The sequence below is a fragment of the Hemitrygon akajei genome, unplaced genomic scaffold (genome assembly GCF_048418815.1).
Source record: "Hemitrygon akajei unplaced genomic scaffold, sHemAka1.3 Scf000035, whole genome shotgun sequence".
Classification (NCBI taxonomy): Eukaryota; Metazoa; Chordata; class Chondrichthyes; order Myliobatiformes; family Dasyatidae; genus Hemitrygon; species Hemitrygon akajei.
In genome coordinates, this window is record NW_027331921.1 from 1410299 (window position 1) to 1419935 (window position 9637).

Genomic DNA, 9637 nt, shown 5'->3' on the forward strand with positions numbered 1-9637 from the left:
ATGACTCTCTGTCAGGTCATATTGGGAGGAAAATAGACCGAATGTTCAGATCGCAGGAAACTAGGTGACGGTCCGGAGATTCAAACGGGTTAACCATCCAGGCCCAGTACAGCGTCCCTCTGTGGCCAAGCGGCTCAATAACAGGTACACCAGTTTTTAGACGTCTGTTCGGGAGCGACAGGTTAAAATGACCAAGTCGAGGTATGTCTCACAGGTCAGGACGATACATGAACATCCATGGATACAGCCAAAGGTGACAGCGTTACTCCACAAACAAGGTCAAAACACAATATCAACATTCAAACACGGAACAAAGCACAAATATTATGGATAAAATAGAAAAATACCAACGCAGCTTGAGGCCCTGGGTCAACTGAATACCACTGATATCTGCAGTCGACCACAACAGAGCCTGTCTTCTGCCGAGCGAACACTGGGGGGCAGCACAGTCTCCTGCCTGGAGGCCACGCCACACCGTGCACAGCTCCTTCACTTCCTCTGCCAGCTAAAGGCTCTCACAATTTACACATCAAATTGAGTTGAAATAATATCTCAGCGGGAATGTTTGCCATAAAAGGTGGGTGGGGTGGGCATTAAACTAGAGATACAGGGGGATGAAAACCGTAATGCCATCACAGATAGAAGAAAGCTTGTTGGAACAGATATCGTTAAGGCCTCAGACGAAGTCAGGAAGCAAAATGTTGAGCCTGTTGGGACTCACGTTCTGAGCTGCCTACGTTTCAATGCAGAAAGTGTTGTACGAAAGGCAGATGAGCCCAGGGCGGGGGTCAGAGTCTGGAAATGCGGCATTGTAGCCGGTATTGAGACTTGTTTGCAGGAGAGGCAGGACCGTTAGCTTAATATTCCTGTTTTCGGCTGTTTTAGTCGTGCTAATGCGCAAATGATGCAAACGTGAGAGGTAGCTTTACAGTCAGGGAAAATGTCACGGTGGTGCTCTGTCAGGACAGACTGGGGAACTCGTCCCGGTGAGGTTTTCTGGGCGGAACTGAGGAATAAGAAAGGTATGAACTCGATCACGGGGCGATATTATCAATTACCTAATAGTCCCGGGACTGAGAGGAACAAATCTGTAGAGAAACATTAGGTTGTGATTTTGGGTAATTTTAACAGGTATTAACTGTCAGACCCATTCTGTGAAAGGACCAGTGGGGTAGTTTCTCAAATGTTTTCAAGAAAGTTTCCTTAATCAGTAGGTAGATAATTCCAACCAGAGAGTGCAATACTGGATCTCGTCCTGCGGAATGGAACAAGGCAGGGGACAAAAGTTTGTGCAGGTGACCATTTTGCATCACGTGATGATATTGCGATTAGATTCAAGGTGATTATGGAAAAGGGTATTTATGATCTCGGGTTTAGTTCTAAATTGAATGAAGGCTGACTTATTTGGCGGCAGGAATGATCTGGCAAGTGTGGATTCGGCCAGGCTGTTTTCTGGCAAAGATGAACCTGCTAAGTTGGAGCCCAGGCGCTGTTTCATAAGAATACTGGGAGGTGTCGGATCACAACCAACAGTTTTGGAAATGGATTTCCTACGGTTGAGCCCTGAGTGCTCAGCACGAGCGCTTGAATTACACACTTTCCAGGAAGGATTGTGACAGACAATAATTGGCAGTCCGAGTCTTAAAGTGAAAGTGACAGCTACGCACACTCCAAATGAGGCCTCAGCAGAGACTTAAAATTAAATCCTTCCCCGGGAAATGAATGCGAACCTTTTATTTGCCTTCCTCACCACCGAGTCCTTGAACAATCCAGCCTGTTGGTGGCAAAGGTTTTCAGTGCCCTACCAGGTACACATTCGGTACCCGGTGACCTGCGAGGTTCACCCACCTGAGGGATGATTCTTACATCGGCCTTCGAGACGGAGGTCACAGAAGAAAAGGGGGCGAGCAGAGCCGAACCTGGTGCCCCTCTCGAACGTCTTTTTCAACAGCAAGGTGACTTCTCAACTCGAATACTTACTCAACGACAACCTTCTTCGTCTCCGTCATCTCCTCCCTCTCCGACACCCGAACAGTTTTATGTTACCCCATCCATCCGCTAAAACCTTCCCCGACTCCGTGACTCCCACTTACTGTGCACCACTACTCATTTCAGTTGTTCCTACTTCTCCCTCTATTCCTCTCCTGCGTCTCTGTCAATCTCTCCCTCTCCCCCGCTCTCGGTTGGTCCCAGGACAGATCCACTGAGATGCTGACACCCGGCAACACAGGAACCTAAAATCAGACCATGAGATATAGGAGCAGAATTAGGCCATCGAGTCTGCTGCGCCATTTCATCATGTCTGATCCAGATCCCCCTCAGCCCCAATCTCCTGCCTTTTCACCGTATTCCTTCATGGTCTGAGTAATCAACAATCTGTCAATCTCTGACTTCAATATATCTAAAGTCAGACTCCACAGCCGCCTGTGTAATACATTCCACAGATTTACCATACTGTGAGGAAATAAAATAAATTCCTCCTGTGATGGGATCTTATGTTTCATTCTTTATGCACTGTGCCTTTAAGGAGAGAGAGAGAGAGAGAGAGAGAGAGAGAGAGAGAGAGAGAGAGAGAGAGAGAGAGAGAGAGAGAGAGAGAGAGAGAGAGAGAGAGAGAGAGAGAGAGAGAGAGAGAGAGAGAGAGAGAGAGAGAGCGAGAGAGCGAGAGAGAGAGAGCGAGAGAGCGAGAGAGAGAGAGAGCGAGAGAGAGAGAGATACAGTGTTGCGAAAAGCAGCTGTCTTCTGCTGCTGCCCGAGTTGCTATGGAGAGAGAGGAGGAGTTACATGATGGACAGCTGATGTTCAGCGTGTGTAAGGCCGACTGTCTTTCTCGCAGACAAACAGAAGAGACTCACAGAGGCTGGTGACGAAGGAGTCACTGAATGAACTCTTCGAGTACACACGAGGGTGGTTTGAGGATCGATCAAGTGAGATTGATCAGAGGCCGTCACAGTGAGTGCAAGGGTGACGCTGTGCAAACTACCGGTGTGTTTAAACCTCGGTTGGGTTAGTAGATTTTCCACTGAAGACGGTACCCTTAGGGGAGTCACATTTGACTAACTTGAAGAATTAGAGGAGAACGGCAAGACCGACGACCCCTGTTTATTCAGATTACAAATACCTCTCTCTCAGCTCAGTTCTGTGGATTGAACTGAACTTTCTTACAGACCATCGTCAGACTGTAACTCTTGCCAGCCGAACTGGAATGAGTTTGGGAACTTTATTTTTTTCGCCTATATCAGCATAACTCTGCTAACTTTCGATTTATCTGGTTTAAGATGCTATATTAAGTGGTTGCTAATTGAATAATGTTTGCTAACAGCAAAACCAGACTCCAGGTCTGTTCTATTGCTGCTGATGGTTTTATCACACACATTTACGTGTACCTAACACTCCCAATCTCCGTTCTGAAAGGACGGACCTCCATTCCGATGTGGGTCAGCTGGTATTGAGTGTCCCGCCACGGGGAACCTTCTCACCACATCTACTTTATCGATGCCTTTAAACATTCGATCCTTTTAAAAAAAAAACAACATCCACGCCCCTCATTCTTCTGAGATCCAGCCATCAAAGGCATTACATGTTTGACTATTTTGCCATAACTCTGTGTAATGTTCAATTCAATGGGCATCGCAAACCCGCTGACACCCCTACACTCCCCATACAGTGTCACGGGGCAAGAATAATTCCGAACAGCTCACAAAATGCCTGCCTCCAGCATAAAGTTACAAGAATACTGGTGAAACGTTCAAGGTGCATTGGTTCTGAAATTATCACTGAATGAAACAACCTTCAGATATCTAACAACTCCAAATCACTAAATCTGTTCTCATCCTCAGATTAGTGTGTGAGGACATATTTGCCGAAACCTGTAAACATTCACATACTGGCCTGCACGCTCCTCGCTCATCAATGAGTGTTTCAAATAAGTGTGCATCTCTGTATTGTCGGACACATCACTCAATCTGTTCGCATCCCCAGACTGGTGTCTGAGAGCATATGTGCCGAGACCGCCCTAAATCTGCGTAATCCCAAAAATCAGTGCTCTTTCCATACACCCGGACTCTCCAACATGCATAATAGATTATATCAGAGGGAATCATTTCAAATCGATCAGAAAATGACTGCTTCGACATTAAAATCAGCACGCATCCCGAAATGCATCTGCAATTCCAGATCGTTTGACACACACAGATCTGGGTGTAACCTGTTCACCTCCATATTAGTCAACAGACGCCTAAATCTGCGCACATTCCCAAGTCCGTATTCAACCATAAATCTGTGCGCATGACCGAGTAAGAGCTCGCCCTAAATCCATATGCACCCCAATCCTGACGACAAACCCGCATGCACGCTGGATTATCCGAAATCGCGAGTCAGGTCAAACAGTTCACAAAATAGCTTCACGTTCAAAAATCTAAAACAAACTTCCAAGTTCTATTATTAAAGTATCAATAAGTGAAAACAACCTTGTCATTCGTCACGCCCCCCCAATCCACCGACACACCCAAATCCGTGTGTACCCAAACTCACCGCGCACAAGCCAAACTCTCTGAGAACTCCCAAATCCGAGTCCGCCACTACATGTACAATTGTTTATCCTAGAGAGCGAAACATTTCAAATATTTCACAAGATAGCTTAATCCACTTTAAAAAATAGCAAGAACAAGGCTCAACATTAAAGTGCATTATTTATCCGAGTATCTGTAAAAGAAACAATTTGAATTTTGGCATTATATCCAATTCCTCCGACATCCAAAATCCACGTGCACTCCCAAATCCGAATGTACACCCAAATGGGTGCGCACTCCGAACCTGTCAACACCTCCCACTTACAGATTAGATTATCCGAGAGGAGAAATAATTTCAAATAGTTCAGAAAGTAGCAACTTCCAACTTAAAAATTACAGCAAAAACAGAGTAGAAAACTGGAAGTGTATTTATTAATAAAGTACCTATCAATGAAACAAAGTGAGATTTGTCAGGACCCCAAATCCAAAGACACCCCAAATCCGGGAGCATCTAAGACCGTGTACATCACCAAACCTGCTGATACTCACGTATAGACATTTGATTTTCCCAAAGGAAGGGTCACTTTAGAGTGACAGCATTCACCTTAAAGAAATCGCGAGGACATAGTGCAGCTATTATTAAAGAAACTATAACTTTGAGATTCACCACAACCCCAAATCGACCGACACTAACAAATTCATGAGCACCCATACGCGCCGACACGCACCTAAACCTGTCCTCATCCCCGATCGTCAGCCACCCGTGTGCACCTCAAATCCATACTGACGTCCTGTGCACTCATATTAGTTGGTACATTCCTAATCTTATGCGACCTCCCAATCAGAAACCGTATGTGGTTCCAAATCCACCCATCACTGTGCACACGTACTCGCCGAAACTCTCCTAAAGAGACCCCCAAATCCGCTGATTGTACCCCCAAATCCCCAAATCCGCTGATTTCAAATGGTTGCCGCCAAATCGGTTGCCACCCATAGATGCGGAAGCAGCCCTAAATCTGCGCAAACCCAAAATCGGTGCGCACCCCAAACCCTCTGACACCCGAGATGCGTAATGGATTATCCCAGACAAAGCAACATTTCAATCAATGCAGAGAATGACCGTCTCGAGGTGAGCAAGCCATATGTGCGCCAAAATCCTTTTGCAGATCGGCGACACACCCAAATCTGCGTGTCAACCCAAATCCGTGTGCAGCCCCATATTCAAGACTACACCCCTAACTGATCACTAAAATCCGTCCGCACCCCCACATCTGCGCACATCCTCAAATACGAGAGCACCCCACAGGCATATTAGAAGACCTAGACGGATAATCATTGCAAACACAAAATGGCTGTCTGGTAAAAACCACCACGTATCCCAAAGTCACCAAATCGATATGCACTCACACAAAAGTGGAGACTACGACCCAAAATTTGCTATCCCTAAACAGGTGCGCACCTTTTATCTTCTGACCTTTTATCAGAGCACTCCCCTAAATCAGTTTGCAACCCTTTATTAGAGAACGCTCCTAAATCCATGCACAACCCTAGATCCATTTGAACCAGAAGACCGTGTGCAACCCACATTCGACGACAAAAAATAAAACTGCGCAATCGCAAGTTCAGTGCGAACCCTAAACCCGCGGACTCCGCCACTTGTACATCAGATTTTCCGGGAGCAACAATCAATAAAAAACAATTGAGAAAATGGCATCCTCGACATTAATAATCCGCGCGCAAATTTTGATCCGTCAACTCACCAAATCTATGTGTGTCCCGTGATCGAAAAGGCAACCCGGATCAGCGAACATCACCAGATCCATGTGCATCGTCAAATTGGTGCGCATCACCAAATCCATGCGCAGCCCAAACACGTTGAAACCCCCACATTCATTTGTGGGGCTCGTTGTACACAGATTTTGTCATCTTGTGAATGTCTGATTTTTTTTCTTTTGAGATAATCTAATTAGCGGGTGTGTGTCCACGGTTTTGAAGTTGTGGGGATGCATTTGCATTTGGAGATGCACACGGATTTCTCACGTATTTGGGGTGCCTGCGATTTGGAAGTTTGCCGAATATCAAAGTTGTTTCATTTCATTTCATTTCATTTCATAATGAATTTAATTTAAAAAATGACATGAAGTATTTTAAATGATAATTCCTCTGGGATACTCTAATGTGCAAGTGGGTTTCTCCGCGGGTATGACATTCACATGAATTTTAGGGTGCCCTCCTAGTTGATGTGGTGCACATATTTGAGGTGTACATGGATTTGGGATTGTGTACATGTAAACACGGATTTGGGCTGAGATAAAGATTTGGGTGTGTTGGCGGATCTGAAATTGCAAATGAATTTTGGGCTGTGTGCGGATTTTAATGTCGAGGAATGAATTCTTGAAAGGATTCTAAACTGCATGTCAGGCTGTTAGCGGTTTTGGGGTGCGCACTGAATTGGTTCGTGCAGTGTCGGAGAATAAGGAGTTCACACTGCTATGGTGTGAACTTGAATTTGGGAATGCACACGAATTTAAAGTTGAGTCCTGAAATATATGGGGTGAGCACTGATTTTGGGTGTGCGTAGATTTAGGGTTTGGCGGCAAATATGCACAAGGATCTGGGGATACGCGCCAATTTAGGGGCCTGTAGTCAATTAAGGGAACGTAATTAGATGTTGTGATGTTCGTATATTCCAGGGGCTGTTTGTTTACCAATCAACAGTTGCAATCATATTTTCGGGTGGTGCGAATTTTAAATATTGAAACAGCCATTTTCTGAACTGTTGGACATGAATTCTGCTTTGGAATTGTCTGTTACATATGTGGTGTGTCAGTGTGTTAGGAGTGCGCACTGATTTGTGGATTCACGGCGGGCAGTTTTGATTGATCGATGCAAAGCCTCTGCTAAAGTAAATTCCGATAATCCGGAGCGCTGGGCAAATTTACAGACTATTGGTCTAATTCTTAATCAATACTGTAACATATTTTAAATTTACTTTTAAAGGTATTGCGCTGTGCTTTTAGAAATTGCTGCAATTTAACAGAATGCGAAAAAAGAACCGTCGGTGAGATTTAAGGAAGAAACTTAGACATCACTCGAAACTTAGTCTCAAACATTGCCGTGCACACGTATTTGGGGATACACATAGATTTAGGTGTGTTGGCGGATCAAGATTTGCACAAGAATGTGTTGAGTGCGGATTGTTAACGTCGAGGCTGCCATTTTCTCAACTGTTTCGAATGTATCTACTTCGGAAAAATCTCATGGGCATGAGGGAGTGTCAGCGATTTGGGGTGCGAGCTGCACTGGGTATTGGGTTTTGCGTGTCAGCGCAAATGAGTTGCACAGGCTCTCGGGGTGCATCTGGATGCACACGGCTTTTGGGGTTTGTTCTTGTTATGCGGATGCGCTCGTATTTGGGGATAGCATATTTGGGGGTTTGTCGGCGAATATGGAGTCGCCACGTTTCTGTGGGTGTATCTGGGAGTTCATAAGGATTTGGGTTGATCGGCAGATTTGGTGATGTGCTCACGACCTTTGGGATGCGTGGGGCTTTAAATGTCAAGGCAGCCATTTTGTGTTTGAAATGATTCTTCGTCTGGGTCGCCGAATGTGCGTCCTTACTTGGGGAAGTGCGCAGATTTTGTGACTCACGCGCATTTTCGAGATACGTGCATACCTCTGCTGAGTATGAGGGTGCACATGAATTTGACCATCATTGACCATGATGATAATGTTGTTGTCTCTGGAGCCTTAACACTGACCAGTGTGATAATGTAACACCGTGTCCCGGTCATTCACAGGAATGCATTCCTAAGACACCCATATTTTAACTTCCTCCCCTGTGCATATAATTCAACTGGAGATTTACCCAACTCCTTGAGTCGGCTGAATGCGATTAGCTGGATCAAAGGTATATACAGTCTTGTATGCTGTACATTACTGCCCCATATAACTGAATACCTAACAAAACGGGGGAGTGGGGTGGTTGATTAGTCCATCTGCTGGAGAAACTTCTCAGGCCAGGCGGCATCTATGGTAAAGTACAAAATCGACGTTTCGGGCCGAAGCCCTTCAGCAGGACTGGAGGGAAAAAAAAGCAGAGGAGTAGATTTGAAAGGTGATGTGAGGGGAAAGAGAAACGCCAGACGACAGGTGAAACTTGGAGGTGGATGGATGAAGCAAAGTGCAAGGAAGTTGATTGCTGACAGACACAGAAGGCTATGGAGGGAAGAAACTGGGGCGAGGGGAGCTGGACCATAGGGAGGCTATGGCGGGCAAGGAAATATTAAGTGAGAGGGACAAAGGGGTGGAAAATGGTGAAGGAGAGGTTTGAGAAAGCAATGTTCATGCCATCAGGTTGGAAGCTAACCAAACGGATTATAAACTATTGCTCCTCGCACCTAACTGTGGCCTTATCGCGACAATGGAGGATCTCATGAATGGACATATCAGAATGGGAATGGGAAGTGGAATTAAAATGGGTGACCACTTGGAGATACCGCCTGTTCGGCGGATGGAGTGTAGATGCGCAAGCCCCCAATCGGTTTGCATCCCTTTATCGGAGAAGAAACCCTTAAGTCTGCGCAACTTCCATTTAAGTTCGCATGTCAAACCCATGCGCACCCCAAATACGCACACATCCTTAAGAAAGCGCGCACCCAAAATCCACGTGTGCATCAAACCCGCTGGGAACCTTAAATGCGTTTTACATAATCCCAGAAAATAATCATTTCCAACAGTACACATGATGGCTGCGTAAGTTACTGTGCCTCGCAAATTTGTAGGTGACGTCCTAAATCTGTTCTATCCCCAAATCGGCGCGCACCCTAATCACTCTGACACGCCCCAATGCATAATCTCAGAATGGGAATCATTTTAAAGAATTCAGAAAATGCCGGCCTCGACAGTAAAAATTCATTTGGAGATCAACCACGACACGAAAGTATGGTTGTGCAGCAAATCTGCGTGGAGCCACGTATTCAACCCCGCACCCCTATACCGGCGCAATCCCAATTTCAGTCTGCACCACAAGCCCGTTTGACCTGCGCACATGCACATTAGATTTTACCAGAGCAAGGATCACTTCAAACCGATCACCAAATTGCTGCCGCCACCATAAAGTAACA